Source organism: Sus scrofa, chromosome 14, assembly GCF_054392235.1.
Source record: "Sus scrofa isolate SSC_HxYL_T2T_F1_AM1 chromosome 14, Sscrofa_HxYL_maternal_Yorkshire_Landrace_v2.0, whole genome shotgun sequence".
NCBI classification, from domain to species: domain Eukaryota; kingdom Metazoa; phylum Chordata; class Mammalia; order Artiodactyla; family Suidae; genus Sus; species Sus scrofa.
In genome coordinates this window covers 100,547,102-100,564,540 of record NC_139396.1, presented here as the reverse complement: position 1 = coordinate 100,564,540, position 17,439 = coordinate 100,547,102, and the positions used below count along the sequence as shown (strand labels likewise).

Sequence of the window (17,439 nt, the reverse complement as noted above, 5' to 3'; positions counted from 1 at the left end):
AAGGGAAGGACTGAAATAGACATTTTAAGGGGTTAGATACATTTTCCCCAGTAATCTTCATAAAGAGATAAATGACCAGGCTAGAACCCCAAAACACTTCCTATTCTACCATGCTGCCAAATAACTGGATCTGGAGATAACTGGTCAGAGAATATCTGTGATGAGAAGAGCTGGAAGGAGAAAAGTCTTTTGACTGGGCATAGGCTGAGTAGACACTTCCGAAGGCAAGAGCAGAGAAAAAATTATTTTCATGATGAAATAACCAAATAAAGTTGAGATACGAGCAGTCAATTGACATCTCTCAGCAGCGAAAGGTTTGGCTTATTCAAAAGCTTATGAATTAGGTATTCAACATTCATTCAACAAACACTTATTTTAGAGACCAAGTGCCAAGTTAGTTACCAATGAATTTAACACCCATAAGACAGCATTACCTGTTATCCAAAGGAACTTAAGAATGAACAAAGAACTTAGAGAAGAAGGATCAATTTCATTAATTTATCTGAATCTTCTTTCTGGAAACCCTAAGGTGATTAATGAATCTCCAAAAGTGTTAATAACATATTTTTAAGGATAAATAAATCTATTTTCTTCTTCAAAAATGATACAACTGACCTTGAAGGTTGATTCTCAACAGCAGAATGGGGTAAAAAATAAAGTGGAAAAAGTGAATGTTGGCTTGCTTTCAATATCCTAAAATTTTTCATGTTTCCTCTTTGAAGAGTCTTTTCAAATACAATCTCTCGTGGAAGTGACACCAATGGAGAAAAGTTAAAAGGCCACACACATCCCATCAAAGCAAGGAACGTTCTCATGAGAGCTCTTCATCCATGGACAGCTGCTTCTCAAAGTGCTTAGCTCCTCACCCCTTGAAGGTTCCAATGAGAGGTGATCAACTGTCAGGGGTGGCATGAGATGGATGCTTCTTTGGGATGGTAAGCTAGAAAGGGTAACCTCCCAAGTCCAGCTGAGATTTCTGTGGTGAATGGACCACCATCTCATGGGAAGGGGTCAGCAGACCATCTAAAGCCATTCAGCTCATGCAACATTTAAAGAATGTTCATTTGCCAGGACTAACCTTGGCATCTAGTGCTAGAGGTCATCTTGTCACAGGACCTCTAGGTGATACAAGTTGTCTAAGTACACCCAAACAAGTCCTTCACCTTGGCCGGCCATAGTCCCTAACCCTGCAGGCTGAATGGCAGGACCAGCTGACCCCAAAAAGCTTCTGGAAGCCCCCTGTTTCCACAGTTCCACATCTCACTTACCTGTCTGTCTGAGTAAATTACTGCAAGAAGTACCTCCCTCAAAGACCTCTAATAAAAAGAGATTCAAGAGGACAACAGCGAAGTAGAGTAGCGTTCATGAGAACTCTGAGATGAAAATTCCCAGTCTGCCTTAATGCTGGAGAATTTACTTTAGGATGTAAAAATAACACGTACTGCTATATTTCTTCACTTTATTTGCTCTCCTCTGCAGAGATTACTGCTGTGTGCGCAGCGTCATAAGAGTGGAGAAGGTCAGGTTGACAAAACTTCTTGGTGGGGAATAATCTTTAGCCCTCCAAATATACACGCCTTGCAACTTCCAGGCCACAAAAGCAAACTCTGGCTTGGAAAATGCCAAGTCTCATCTCCAAAGAAACTCAATAACTTCCAAGTGGCCTCAAGTTCACATCTGTGTGGTTATAATAAACCGTTAAAAACATTAAGGAATAATTCAGATGGAAAGAGCTTTCAAGGTTTTCATTTTTTTCTCCTTCTCAGTTTTGGCAAAGACAACCTAAACCTCAGGGAAGAAAATGCCTGCTAAAGAAAATAGGAAAATGATCAAATTAGACCTAGCTGAACTTATTTTTCATCTACCAACAACTTCTTAAGAAAATGATAATATTTATGCAGCAAAAAACGATATTTCATACCTTCTCCATGGAAGAAAATGTTCTTATTTTCAGGCTTCAGACAGTTTGAGAAGGTTCTAAAGAATCAGGTCCCCCACCCCCGCAAGGAGGAGAGTCCTCTCAAACCGAACATGAAAAGTGTTTGGAAGTTTGGGCAGAGTTCAAAGGAAACGGTATAGGGCACAAGGAGCTCTATTCAACACATCAGTCCCAAGACTGTATTTAAAAGCCAGAAAGGAAAACGAGTTTGAGGAGCATGTGAGCAAAGTTACTATGTTCCCCGAAAATAATTGCCCATCAACAACACCAGCTTTTAGTCTGCAGTTCTAAGAGAGCCCAAACCCTCTGAAGAATCCCAGCCCATCCCGGAATGAAGGCCCCACTGCAGAATGTTACAACAGCTGGAACACCAAAGATCACCATCTTTCAGACCTCATATGAAGCCACAGCATGATAAACAAATTCAATAAAATTACGAATTGGCAAACTGTTTGCAACAAATGTTATTTCCTGGATAACAAGATGGATAACGTACATTCTGCAACATATGCGAGGAATTATTGAAAACAGATGTAAATGTTCTCCAACTTGAGTCTTTCTTTGGCTCAAATCTGAATACGTTGATTTTACACTTTGCTTTACAGCCCTGCCCTGAAGAGCCTCAAATAGTAACCCTTGTAATGAACAGAAGACCTTTGAGGAAGATGTGTCTGCTGTCCTCCTCTATTTGATAACATTTGGGATGGGGAGGGTAGTTGTCCCCAGAGCCCTTCCCAATGATGCCCAATGAAACGGAACTGGAACGCTGAATGAAAAAGCAAAATCAACAAAGAACTGCCAATAGGGGATTATAATTAAATATAAATGGCCCTGGTTCTAAAAGTCCTTTTTACACCTGTCCTGTAAAGAATGCCCATGACACCCTCCAGCCCCACCCTTCCACCTCAAAAACCAAAACCTTCCCCTTAGCTAAGTACCACATCCATGTTAGCTGTTTTCCTCTGTCCACCCTCCCCAGGGACTCGCCCAGGTGGCAGGGGCAGCCATATCACTGCATTCTACCTGCCACACAATCAAGATTTTTCTAATTGTAAGGGAAACAGTCTCCTGAGCACACACAAAACCATGCAATGTGCAGTCATCACATTTGGAAATGGGGGCCCAGAGAGGTATTTTCCATGAAAAGTAATTTACATTTTTTTCAGCTACAAATACATCTTTTCTTCTAAGAAGAATCATCTGTACAACAGATTTGTATCTGAAAATAGAAGACTGGATTTATGCAAAAAATGATCTCAGGGGATCATCGCAGAAACACACAAAAAAAGTAATTTTCTGCCAAAATTACACGGAGCACTCACAAGAGATGTTTTTCAAACATGACCACTAAACACATAAAATACACAAATGAAATGAATTAATACAAACCAAGAGTTCTATGGCGATCTTAAGAGTTTGGGGATGTCAGACAGAACATCAGAATACAATCCTTGGGTTTAGAAATTACAGAAATGTCAACGCCCATGAGTTTTACATGAGAAAGAACCTCTTCGGCTTTTGCAAGGATTGGCCTCTCCCATTTATTTCAACATACCTCTGACATATGAGACACTGAAGTTAATTCTCTGAAATGCCTCAACTGTGTTAATCTTCCCCAATACGAAATCATTACTATCTCCCCTAGAAGAGATGAGTGAACTGAATTCTACTTTTTTTTTTAAGGGCTGCACCCACAGCATATGGAGGTTCCCAGGCTAGGGGTTGAATCAGGGCTATAGCCATTGGCCTTCTCCAAAGTCACAGCAACGCCAGCTCCAAGCTATGTCTGTGCTCCACACCACAGCTCACAGCAAGGCCAGATCTATTGAGTGAGGCCAGGGATCGAACCTGCCTCCTCATGGATGCTGGTCAGATTGGTTTCCACTGAGCCACGACAGGAACTCCCAGAATTCTACAACTTTCAAAACAGTAATTTTAAAAGAAAGAGCTCCACAGGCCCAGATTCATTCCGGAACCTGAGCCAGCCCAGGAAGGTAGCCTAAAAGGGGTGTGACCTGGGCCATTTGCAAATCAAATAACAAGGCAGGTGGGGAGGGGGGTGGGAGGTAGGGGTCAAGGGTCACTTTTAATTTCTCTACTTTTCAAAATTAGCAATTCCCTATCACTCTGTGTGTGACCAAAACCAGAAAGGTCAAACAGAAGGAGTTGTGGGCCAGGAGTTGAGATATTGGGATCTTTAAGACCAAGCCTGCACTCAACAAGCACTAACTTGAGGCAATTCATTAACCTTTGGGAGGCCTCAGAAAGAAAAAAATTATACAAAAACGTCTCCTAAGACTCTGTCTAGCTTTAACAGCTAATGTGTGGTAGATAAAGCCCAGTAGGATTAAGCAGGAATCACTCCTTAATAATTTCTGAGGAGGTCAAATTCCACCTATGTTATAAGAATGAACCCAGAATCACTTCTGAGGCCCCCCAAAGCCACATGGCACTTTTTCTTCTACCAGAAGATAGGAAATAAGCTCTGTTTTATAGACTAGAAAGGGAGCAGGAGACAGAGACAGTCCCACCTCTATCTGTCTTCACTTTGACGTTACACATGCAGCTGCTGTTTATGCTGGCTGTCCTCCTTTGATTTCCGCTATAGTTTGCGGCACGAGGGTCACTGGGTAACCTCTGCCTTCAAGACTCTTATGAGCTCTCAACCCCCAGGCCAACAGTGCCTATGTATCTGGCAGGCGCTCTCTGACAGCCTCCAGCACTTGGCAAGAGGAGATCGAAAAGATGCAGAATAATGTCAACTCGAATAGTAATCTGTTAGGTGAATGGTTCTGTTGCTTACTACACAAGAGTAGGTTATGGTTTCATATATCACATTCAATGCGCAATAGATATTTTTTTCAACCATTCATATTAAACTGGTGTAAATGTTTTTATTCCTTGCCACATTTCTGGGTGGTAAGCTCAGGCTCTCCCAGGAATTTGTTTGCTTTAAAATGCCATGCATCTCCAGGCGGCCTTACCTCATAAAAAATGGGCACGTCTTCTAAATGAATTTCCCCTTTTTTGCAGTTAATAACTAACCAATGCAGCAGAAATACACCATGTGTGAAGCCCTGTTTACTATAGGTGGTAAATCACGTGTGTAACGTCCTGTAATTCATTCTGAAGACTGTGACTCCATTCACTGTTACGGGCTTTGCCCAGTGCTGGCAAGCATTAATACCACCTAAAGCTTGTGTTGAATTTGATTCTGATGCAGGGTCTTGTCCCAGGAAATGCATTTAATTGGGAGGCTGGGGGGAAGAAAGGGGGAAGGAATTTTTAAGGAGGCACATGCCAGTGTACACTTTGGAACGAAGACACAGACCTTCCCGAGGCCCCTGGCCACGGTCAGTCGCAGGAGAATGCTCTGGTCCAGGTAAGGTCAGCTCTGGCCGCTTGTGCTGTTCATCTTTATGCTCCATCCCTCCACTCCCCAAAGCTTACACTTAGCCAGGTAAAAACTCACTTCCCAAGGTGTCGGCTGATAACTAAAGCGTGAAGACTGCACACCTCCCTGAAATAGCTTCTCGATGATGAGAACTCTTGGGTCAAAAATGCCTTTAGGAGCCCAAATTATTGAAATGTACTATGGCTGCCCATTGGAGCAAATGAGCCTGTATTTAGTCACTCCCTAACCTTGTCCCTACTTACCAGCCATCACTCTGTGGCCTTAATGGAAAACCTTTAAAGATGTAGGAATCATAAGCAATGTTTACACACTGCTCCACTGGATGGAAAAGGGTTCCAACCCTGCCTTCCATCCAGGGTCAGTTTTCTGGCTCTACAGTCTCTCTTCTAGAACTTCCAAGAGTAGAGGGGCCTGAGGTTTACAACTTGTTCAGAGAAGAAAGTCTGGAGATAAAGGGAAGCACGTGCTTAAACACCTCTGAGACATCAGGGGACCCTTGGTTTTCTCTCCTTGCCAAAGGGAGTGACTCACAGGTTAAAAGTTAGGGCCTCTGGGACTGCCCTTAGGTCCTGCTCTATCTTTCAGAATCCTTTAGACCACAGTTTAGCAATCTTTCTCTGCAAAGGTCCAGATAATATTTGTGGTTCTGAGAGTCACTGTGGCATGAAAATAGCCACAGACAACACATCAACAAATGGTCATGGCTGGGTGCCAATAAAACTTTATTTACAAAAACAGGCTATAGGCCATAGTTTGCTGAACCCTCACCTAGACAAGTGCTGTCCAAGAGAAGCACAAGCCTCAAAGATATTTTAAAATTTTCCAGTGGCCACATTACAAAGGTAAAGAAAAATGGGTAGAATATCAGTTTAATAATATATCTTATTTGATATGATATATCTATAATATTATCATTTAGACATGTAATTAAAATAAAAGAGCTGTCAGGAGATATTTTGCATTCTTTTTCCATTGTCTTCTCAATTCTCAGTCCTCTTAACAGCACATCTCAATTTGCCACCTTTCATTAGCTCAATTGGCATATGTGACTAGTGGCTACCATATTTGACAGTGCAGGGGTAGACCAACCAACACTTCCTTGCCCGTTTAAGGTGCCATATGGAATAATTAGGGTCCTCCTGACCACTAGAGGGCCATCTGCATCATCTCACAAGAAGGGTCCCACGTCCCCGACATATCTAGGACATCAGCAGAGCTGCAGCTGCCAACACAGTGACCGGCCCGCCAGTCACCAAACTTCAGAGAAAAATGTTGAGAACATTTCCCATAATTGGCACATTTCTACAAGAGGCCTTTTTGGTTAGTTAAAAAAAGTAAGGCAAATTTAAAGGCATTTGAGGAGAGCAATTGAACACTAAAAGCATTTTCCCCAAAACAATAACAACGACAAAAAAAAAACCTTTTCATTGCTTGAATTCTGCTTTCTCTACCCTCCTTCTACTCCTCAAAAATCTCATGTGACTGACTTAATATATTTTCCTATTGGATCTATGGGTAACACCTTCCCACTACTATCAATAGCAAACTCTCACTTTTAAAGTGTCTCTTTAATTTTGACAAATATTCAGGAAATGTCCACTGCTGGTGACCTTTTAAGTGCGAGGGCCCCCAAAGATGCCCTTTTCCCACCTCTGCTCCTGTTGTTTAAACATAACCCTCCTCCCTCAGACAAAGGTTTGTTTAGTAGGATAGAAGGAGGGAGGAAGTTGAGAGAGATTTCACTACAATTTTTATTGTAATAAAAAGCCATCAAGACATTTGCTTTCTTTCCCTATGTTTTCAGCCTACACAAGATTCTTTTTAAAAGCATTTTCTCAAATGTGCCTAAAGTAATCTTTTCCACAGGGAAACACAAACCCAACAAAACAGCCCTTTGTTTCAACTAGTGTTTAGCAAATAGAAAATAGCAATACCTGGCATGAAGTCTCAGGCTAAAGGAAGTTGGGGAGGCCAAACTAACTTTTCACATGGCCCCCACTTCACTCATGAGGGGACTTGAATGCCAACTAATGGATCTCAGCATGCTTGGCCATACCAGCTGCCATGACGTCATCAGTACTAGCAGCCAGCATCCATAAAAGAGACCTCCCCCGGGGGTGGGGGGGAAGCAGGAAGAGCAGCAGAAGAAAGCCAGGAGTTCTCCTCAGTCCCATGAGGGGTCTGCAATCTGCCTGTGATGCGGATTGGAACAAACACTGGGCCAGTCATCAGGAAACTTGCATCCCTCCAAGTGTTCAAGAGTTGGCACCATGGCCACTTGGCAGGAAGATGGGAAGTGGAGGTGGGCATCTTTGGAGGAGGGCATGATGCTGGCCTAAAGCCAGTCTCAAACCCAAGATGGTGAGTCTGTGATTTAAAAAGATCTCATCTCCCTAGACACTGATTATCCAAATCACCCACACACCATTCAGTTTCCTCAAGAGTAAGCGAGAGGGATTCTACTACCTGGAAGGGTTGCAAAAGGTCAAAATAGGACCCTGCAGAGTGCCCAGCATGGAATAGATACTGGATCTATGACAGTAACTATATATCATTATCTGTGAAATCAGGCAATGGGACAAGATGGCCCCACACAAGCTGGCTGGGGAGACACCGCTGGCAGCCAACCCCAAACCCTCAGGCAGCATCTCCATCTTTGCTGGCACAGTTGACCTTGCTCCCTCTCATTCTCCCCTAAAGCTAAGGCACGGGCATATGGCAAATTGTGGCTGACAGGGCACAAAAGGATTTTTTCCAGGAGACATTTTTAACAGGATATCTCAAATAAAGATAAAAAGGAGTGTGCAGAAGGAAACATCACTCCCACTTCTTCAGCATAGTATTACCGTGCATGTCTGTCATCCACAGAACCATCACCCTCAGGTTGTGGCCATGAAGAAACAAGCCTAAGCACCAAGCCAATATGCTAAGTCGGCCAAGAAAAAGATGGAAGGAGTCTTGGCTCTTGATGTCAATCACTGGACCAAGCCCTTAACTGCCTAACTTAGCTTTTCTCTTATGTGACATAGAAGATGTCCTCCATGTTTAAGCCATTTTTTCTTGAGTCTTATGTTATGGTAAAGTGTATTTTACCTACAACACTATTATGAGTAAAAATTGAACTTATTAATCTCATCATTCTAACATCTTCCTATGATTCAATTTGTCTTGCCCTTCCTCAGCTTCCTGACAGACTCCCAAGACATGTGTCTCTTGGCTCTAATACACACCACACTCGTCATCTTTGTGTCTTAACACATTTCACTATGGCAACTTGGAATATATCCTTCCTGCCTCGTCTACTCACCTTCACTCCTTTCTTTGGAGCCAAATTCAAGTCTCAATTATTCTAAAATGCCTTTTCTGACCACTTCTAGGACATAATATTTCTTCCACATTCATTTTTATAGCTCGCATAGGTTGTATCACAGAGTATATCATAAAATCATAGAATCAGAGAACAAGGGTTATTTTGTCCAACTTGTCAGGTGAGGAGACAATTTCCTCAGATAACATCCTATGGTAGAGATGATCAGCCTACCTCATATTAAGTAATTTCAGGATAGGGAGTTTGCCGTTTTACAAGAGCAACTCATTATACTAGCAGAAGCTTTCTTATATTAAAACGTGATGCCTTGTAACTGTCAGGTGTGGGTCCCCTGGGGTATTCTGGGTTGACTTCTAGACTCACAACCCCTATGTCAAGGACAGAGGCACTGCCTTATTCATATTTGTGTCCCCAGCATTTAACATTGTGATGGGCACATCCTAGGCATATATATTGCCAAATAAATGATAGAGCTGATCCCATCATCATTAGTATTAAGGCCAGGAGCAGACCATGCCTCAATATAGATCAAACTTTCTCTCTCCAATTTGTAGAACTTGGAGTTAAGACTGCATATCAGTATCTAAGGGGTATGTGAACTGAAGGTCCATATGGTTTGCCCATGAAAATATGACTGCAGAGGAAGACAACAGGGTGGAAAGAGAGTAAGTAAATGTATTATGAGAATGGAAAGGAGCTCTGCACAACTTCTAAGAGCTGAAGGAGATGTAGCACTGGAGAGGTTTCTAGGCTCTTATTCCCCATGGCTATGCATTTAGAGTTGGGGCTCCATAGGATGACTCTATGTCTCACATCTGTATACTAATTCCTGGCTTTCACTTCAACAAGACTGAGTGGGTTTCTGAATGCGTTTCTGTCACTTACGACCAGAAGAGCCTTGGCCAAGGCTCTTAACTACTCAGTGTGAAAGTATGTGTGAACGTTTATGAAAGCCATTCTAAAACAAACCAGCTAGAAGCAAAGAAATGCAACAGACGAACTACAACCCTTGACCAAAACATATTCGAGCAATTGGGCAAAATCACAACTCCTCTTTCTTCCCATGTAAGAAAAGTGACTCATACCTTCCTAAAGCAGTCAACAGTTGAGCAAACCTGCAGTCATCCCACCCCCAACTTCCCCTCCAAGAACCTGGGTCAATCCCACAGGTTTTACCTTCCCAAAGAGTTTCAGCTGCTTTGAGCTCACATCACAACACAGCAGACACTGACTGTAATGGCAACTCTAGTCCTTGGCTCCTTCTTACTTCCCTTGGAGTCCCTGACTTCCTTTCTGGTGACTCACGTGTTCTTTTGGAGCACCTCACCTTATGAAACCTTTACGGGATATTTCCAACCATAGAACTACTCAACTAAAAGGCCCCCAAATTTCAAGACCTAAGAATCAGTAACCATACTGGCAAAATGATAAGCAGCTAGAGATACCTGAGATAGACAATGCCAATTGAAATGCCAATAACACCACATGAAAGACTGTATGTCCTACAAAATCAATAAAACTCTCTCCAATCTTGAGTCCATCATTCAGCGCTTATTAAGTCTTCTCCAGACTGCTGGGGTTCAATCTCACATCTGCTCTTTACCAGTAATAGAGTCTTAGGCAAATGATGGTTATCTCAGCACCTATGTTACCTCTCCTGTCATAGGTTATAGTGATGAGTAAATGAGTTAATACTTATAAAGCACTTTAAGTTCCTGGCCCATAGCATTGAATAAATGCTAATTAGTAAATCAGCCAAGGTAGGCTAGCCTACTCCACAATAACAAATACATCTTAAAGCTTAGTAGCTTAGGACAACAAACAGTTGCTTCTCTCTCATTCTACATGTCCAGTGGGGCTTGGCTAGCGAGGAGGTGCCTCTGGTCATGGTAGCCATTTAGGGAATCAAGCTTACAGAGCCTCCAGCATCTTATAATGCTGGTCTTTCCATAAAAGGCTTTAGGGTTTATCATAGCATAAGAAACATCTACTGTTGACTGGGTCTTAAATGATTCTGACTGAAAGTGACACACATCACTCTGCTCCCACTGATTTGACCAAAGCAAGGCATACCTGACTGCAAGAGGGAGGGGACATGCAATGATCCCACGTACACAGAAGGAGAGGAGAACTAGAAATGCAAAGAATTAGCGCTTATTAGCGAGCACTAATAAGATCCACCACAACTACGTATTATTACTCTATTCCAGACCCTATGCTAGACATTCACATTCTATCATACATTGAAATTACTCTAATATGATACTTTCAGGTAACAAAACCATGGCTTTATGCCGGACATTTGGCTTTAATTTCTCTGCACGTGTGTGTGGAGAGAATTCATTTTCGATGCTGAGTCTGGTGAACAATAATTTTTAAAAATGCCAGGTAGTTCAGTTGAGGGATTCCTCAAACCAGCTGCTTGGTAACAGGCAGAAAAGTACCAGGAGGATGGCCTAAACTGACTTGTTGTTTCATAGTAGAGAACTTTCTGAATAATAGATTACTTTCTCTATACTCAGAAAACCAATGGGCACAAGTGTTTTTTGCTTTTTGGGCTTTTTTGTGACCAACATTTCTGTTGTTTTCAAAGAAATTACTGTAAACAGAAAGAACAGTGTGAAGATGCACTTAGAGCTCCAATAATGTGCAACAATTTTCTTAAAACTGCAGGAGGAAAAAAAAAATCGACTGAAACATGAAAATTTAAAGCCCTATTACCCGCATTTCGCTCTGTAACATCCCAGTTCCCATCACTTCTAACACGCATCTTAAGTGTGCTAATTGGAAAGGCTCTGCCATGTATACAGCTCTGTTTTCAAGATGACAACTGCTTTGCTTTTATCACTGGGCTCAATACCAAGAGGGGAATCATTTTCAAAATTCAAAGCGTTTTGATCTGGCTGTGTCAATCAGCTGCCTGCACTCGGCTGGGATTCTGTCTTAGAAAAAAGCACATGAACACTTCAGGCAGTGGGGCCAAAGCGAGGGAAAGGAAGGCATCCCTGAATGGCCGAGTGGGGAAAGGGTGTCCTAAGATTTAAAAACAAACAAACAAACAAAAAACCAGAAGTCCAATAACTGAAAAGGCTGCCAAATTATCCCCACCCCCACCTCCCAGAAAAGCTCACTAACTATGCTGGAAATGTTTATTGAAAAGAACATCATTAACTAATAAATCCCAGAAAGGAACACTCGGGCAGCTTAAGTACCACCCAGGAAAATAAGCAGAGACTTTGTCGGTTTACACTCCTCTCCTCCCAAATGACAAAAACATTGGGCAGATGACAGCTGATGTGTGGTCTGGTGAGTGACTCATGCCCATGAAGAACTCACAAAAAAACAAGACTAATCCATGTTTCTGTGAGTCACTCTATGTAGAGCCCTCTCTGCCAGACAGAAAAGCAGGATCTTCCAGCGAAAGGGCTCTGAACCCAGGAGAAGGACCTGTTCACTGTTCCCCTGCACAAGTGGTACTCCAGTTTACATGCGTAGGACTGAGGCTACAGGAAGGACACCAAACCCTCCAAGGAAAGCAGAAAGGTAAATTCGGGAACACCAATGCTTCCTGATGGGGACAAATGGATGAATTCTCTACATTGGGGACCACACATTTCAATTTTCACCAAGCTGTCCATTACGATGAAGATCCAGCATTGCAACCAAGCAGAGCTTTCTCTAGGGTGATACAAAGAAGTGATATTTTGATCACACCTTCAACACAACTGCTGGAACAAGCAGCGGATCAGTGAAAGGCAGCAGCAAGTACATAACCCTGTCTTCCAACCAAGAGTTCTCAATGCAGGATTCATGATGGGCGAACTCTGGACATGTGAAATTCCATGCAAATTTGTATCCACGAGACTCCTGCAGTACTGCAGCATTTACTGCTGAAGAAAACTCACCTCGAAGTGGACACTTGCAGTTTAGTTCAAACCCACATTGTTCAAGAGTCAACTCTATTTTATATTTTTTTAGGACTCAGTTTCTCAAATAAACCTGCTGAGTAAAGCATTTCTGTTCTAGATCCATCCAAAGAATTTCACTCTCCATTTCCAAGTACAAACCCTAAACTCTCTTGGAAAAAGCCAAAAGATCGATGTCTGAGCTTGTTCTAACTTGGCAAGTCTCCTTACATTTGGAACAGTGGTTCTAAAGCTTAGCTGGTTGCATGGAACTCATTTGGGAAGCTTTTCAAAATGCAGACTCTCAGCTTTCCCACAAGAGATGTTCATTTAAGTCCTACGTGACTGAGATGTAAGAAGTCTGCAGACTACCCTTCAACAAACTCTGGTCTGATGGTTTCACCCTATGGATCAGGCGGGCACTGCAGGCAACTCTGAATGGACCTCTTTTAAGAGAGAACCTCACGAACGCCAAGGGCCTCCCCTGCACTCTCCTGGTGCTGCTGTCTGCAGCTCTGCTGCCATCTTCCCAGCATGCTACACACCCCTCTCACTCTGGGTCACCCATCCTCAGATTGGCCTGGCCCTCAGCATCTTGCCTATTCCCATTCTGCTAACATGACCCATGCTGCCCAGGCTGTCTATAACACGTGTGAGGTCCTCACTTGTCTGAGGTTGTTCTGAGGAAGCCTGTTCATGTTCCAGGAGTCACAGTGACTCTCATCCAGGACACTCTGGATTCTCCCCAAGGGTCTGACACTGTCATGACCTGTGGACATGTGCTCGCCCCAATTATCTCCTGTCCATCAGTTCTGCTCCTACCTCTGTTCGCCTGGCACAGAGTCAGAGATGGACTAATCATATAACCTAATTATTGCCTAATGAAAATGGCAAGGTATGGGGGAATGGGTATGGGAACAAGGTGTGCCACTTGCTGCCAAGCACACAGAGCCTATGTCCCTGAGTTTCAAAGTCTCCTACTCACCTCTCAACTAAACTAGCCAACACAGACTTACAGAGATAATCAGGCTTCAAAGAAAGTGTGTGTGAATAATGGAAACAAACAAAAAATAGATTCTAGAAGCTCTATCAATAACTGCTGGCTGGATTCCCACTTCACCACATAACTATAAATCCATACTCACTAAGGACTGTATCACAGATTATAAATACCTGTTTATATCATGTCACCACATTCAGAATTGCCCCCAGAAAATCATTAACTGGCCAAGAAAGTTTGCAGTTTGGAAGATGGTAGTAATGAAATGCTCCTCTCTGCATTTCCTACTCACGGTCGAAAGCACAGAAAGAAATCTCTAAATATATATGTATTTTTAGCACACAGTCATAAATATCTACCACTCTTCCCAAAGACACACTGCACGTGCTAATTTACACCAGGCTGCTAACTTTTTGTTTCATGCTATATTGATGGACTTGACAGTTTTTCGAAGAGTTTATAACTGCAGCAGTGTTGATCTTATTTAAAGAGAATATTAAATCAAATCCCTTGTCATCGGCATAAAATCTCCTATAGCATCAACAAAAGGCGGCAGTTTTTATTGACTCCCTGATACAAAAGACATATGAAGTGGACGGCTGCTGCTCTGCCAAAAAAAAAAAAGAAAAAAAGAAAAAAAATCACAATTAAAGCCTCATGAAAACTATTAGTCACTGTAAAGGTCATCATCGACTTTTAATGGCATCCTAGAGGGAAACAATATGCTTCCACATCAAGGGCAAAGAGAATAAAATACTGCATTTCCAAGTCAAGGACTGCAGAATACCAAGAAGCCTTATATAAATACTTGTTGTATCAAAAGGCAACCCTAATACAACATAATTCCAATCACTCGATTCACTCTTCACATTCATGATGAGGGAACTGCCAGGGGGACCAGTGATGAAAAATGCAGGCACACAACCAGATGTGCTCAGTCTTGCTGAATGAGCCAGCACAGGAAGTGGATCTGCTACATGGCAAAGGGTTTTCATTCTTCTAGACCAATGGAAGAAGAGGGACCACTGACTGACCCGGAAGTAGCGATGAGGATGTGAGCTCCATTTCTGCCAGAAATGAGCAGGTCACTGCCCCCTGACCCTGACTCTCAGCTTACCTGTAAAGAGACTGAATCTAGTTTCTGATTCCTCCGTGATCAGCGAGAGCACACAGACATAGTCTTGCTTGCTACCTCTGATCATTGGGGTGACATCTCTCAGTTTCCTGAGTCTTAAAAGGAGAGGGATACTACATTGAGGAGGATTCTGAGTCAGAATCTAGGCACAGCAGGAAAGACTGTCCTGGTGATTTAACTCCAGGGGTGGCAGAAGGCGCATGGCAGCAGCCCAGCCAGCTCTTAGCCTAAAATGCTAAAGTTGTCTAAGATCCACCCCAAGAGCATTGCAGAGAGCACCTAATACATAATCAATGACTCATCTGAGAGAAACTGCTCTGTCTTCAACCAAGGCCCTCCACAAAGCTCAGACCTCGGCAGGGGATGGGGATGGTGCTTATCAGTAAAGCACAACAATGCCATGAAAACAACCAGGAAGCCAACCCTTTGAATTCCATCTGTGTTTGCTCACACTCTGGGGCCTTGGGATCTCCTCCAAAAATCTCCTAATCAGAAAGGAACATGCAGCTCTTTTCATCAAATGTGTTAGATGAATTTATTCAGTAAGGAATTCCTAAGGATACACTCCATGCAGAGGGCTGAATCTTCCAATGTGAGGAGGCCAGCAGGAAGGCTGTGGGCAAAGGAGTTAAGAGCTTGAGCCTTGGGCTGAAATGACCAGGCTTCCAAACCCAGCTCCTCCACTTGCCAGCTTTGTGTTCTTGGACAAGTTAATTAACCTCTTTGAGCCACAAGGTATGTGTCGCAAAAGGAGGACAAGAATAAATTCCTCATAGGACTACGGCACATTATAAAAGAGGAAACCCTTGTGAAGTGCTCACCCAGCATCTATTTAGCAACATTCTCTGTCTGTTCAGGCCACTCCTCTAAGCTCCAGAGCCACATGGGCAATTGCCCCATCTCCATCCTCCCTTAGAGGTTTCCAAGGTACTTCAAAAGTCAATGTGTCCGATCCCCATTTGCAATCTTCTCTTGCACCTCATTGCCACCAAAGCAAAAACAAATCAAAATTCACCTGTTCCCCATCAAAGCGTGGGTCCTACCAACCACCACCTATTAGGCTGCATCATATGAAACTGATGTTTCCACAGATCAAAAAAGGTAGCATGTTGGCAGTTCCATGAGGTTCAACCCAAGGTTCAAAGCCTGAAATCTAGATGTCGTCTTTGGCATCCTTTGCTCCTCTAATGCCATTCTGCTAAGCCCTACCAACTCAGTCTTCTCAACACACATCCACACTTCCCACTGCTACCCCCAAAGTCTCATCTGGATGATGACACTACCCTCCAGACAGCCCTTCTACTTTCAATCCTACCATGTCTCTCTCCTGTACACTGCAGCTAGCATGACTGCAAATATTTAAGCCTGATTTTGTTAAATCTCTACTTGAAACTCTTTAGCAGCTGTGTGCAGCTCAGAGAATGGAGACCAGAAAGCTTTAGGGTTGGGCTTGGCCTTACCTGTCATTTTCTCTGCCTCCCTGGCCTTGACCTGCTCTCTGTACCCCAGCCAGTGACCTTCATCCTGTTTCTAAATGTGTCATCCTCTTCTTCCTGCCTGAGATGCTGTTCATGCTATTCCCTCTGCCTGGAACCATCTTCTAGTCCTCCTTTGCTCTCACATCTCAGCGCAAACATCACTTCCTTAGCCAGGCCCCATTCACAGGAGTATAACCTCCTCAGGTGCACAGGACCAGGACACCGTGCTTAACTGAATGCACTGCTGTCACCATCTTGAAATTCTTTGAAACAGAGCACCTGCATTTTCATTGTGCACTGGACGATACACACCATGTAGGCAGGCCTATCCTCAGGGGAGTCTTCAGGGACCTCCCTGAAAGTTCCAATGCCCCTTCACAATCCCTTATGGTGCCCTATACCTACCCCTTTGTGCCATCTGTCACGGTCAAAGTTTTTACAATAATTTGAGTGACTATGTGATGGTCATCTTCCCCACTTGGATGTAGGCTCCATGAATCCAGGGTCCATGTCTGCTTTTGGATGACTACTTCATCCCCACCCACCTAGCAGATAGCAGTCAGGTTACCAAAGGGGAAGGAAGTGGGGGAGGGATGGATTGGGATTTGGAGATTAGAGTATATGCACTACTACATATTAAAATAAATTATCAGCAAGGACCTGCTTATAACATAGGGAGCTCCGCTCATATTCTTTAATAAGCTAAATGGGGAAAGAATCTGAATAAGAATGGAGATATATATATATATATATCTGAATCACTTCGCTGTACAGCTGAAACTAACACAACATTGTAAATCAACTATATTCCAATATAAAATAAAACTAAATTTAAAACATTGTAAATCAACTATATTTTAATTAAAAAATTTGAAAAAACAAGCAATCAGTACACGTTGAATCTGCAAAAAGAGTACAATATTCTGAATAAGTGTATCTATTATTTCCATGATCATTGCTGTTCCTACCCTGCAGCCACTAAGGCTATGAAAGCAGCAGGGCAGGTAAGGACACTGCACAACCAGGCAATGGCTGATTCTCACCAAGAACACATCCACTACTAGGAGTGGTGGGGAGCAGACTGCAGGGATGCCTTCAAGGAGGAGCTAGACCAGCAGCTACCCTGTAGGATGGGCCGCACCCAGAGGGCAGAGGGGGTGGTGGGGGCAGCCTCAATAAAAGGAATAACATAAACAAAAGCACCAATGTGCGTCTGGAACTGGGAACTGATGGTGGGCA

At 43.0% G+C, this 17,439-nt stretch overlaps 1 long non-coding RNA gene across 1 annotated transcript in view; it reads right to left on the bottom strand.

Annotated features, from left to right (window-relative positions):
* LRMDA (leucine rich melanocyte differentiation associated) overlaps positions 1-17,439 on the bottom strand; it is a 1,116,486-nt gene that overhangs the window by 715,544 nt on the left and 383,503 nt on the right. The gene's annotated exons all lie outside the window — the stretch shown is intronic.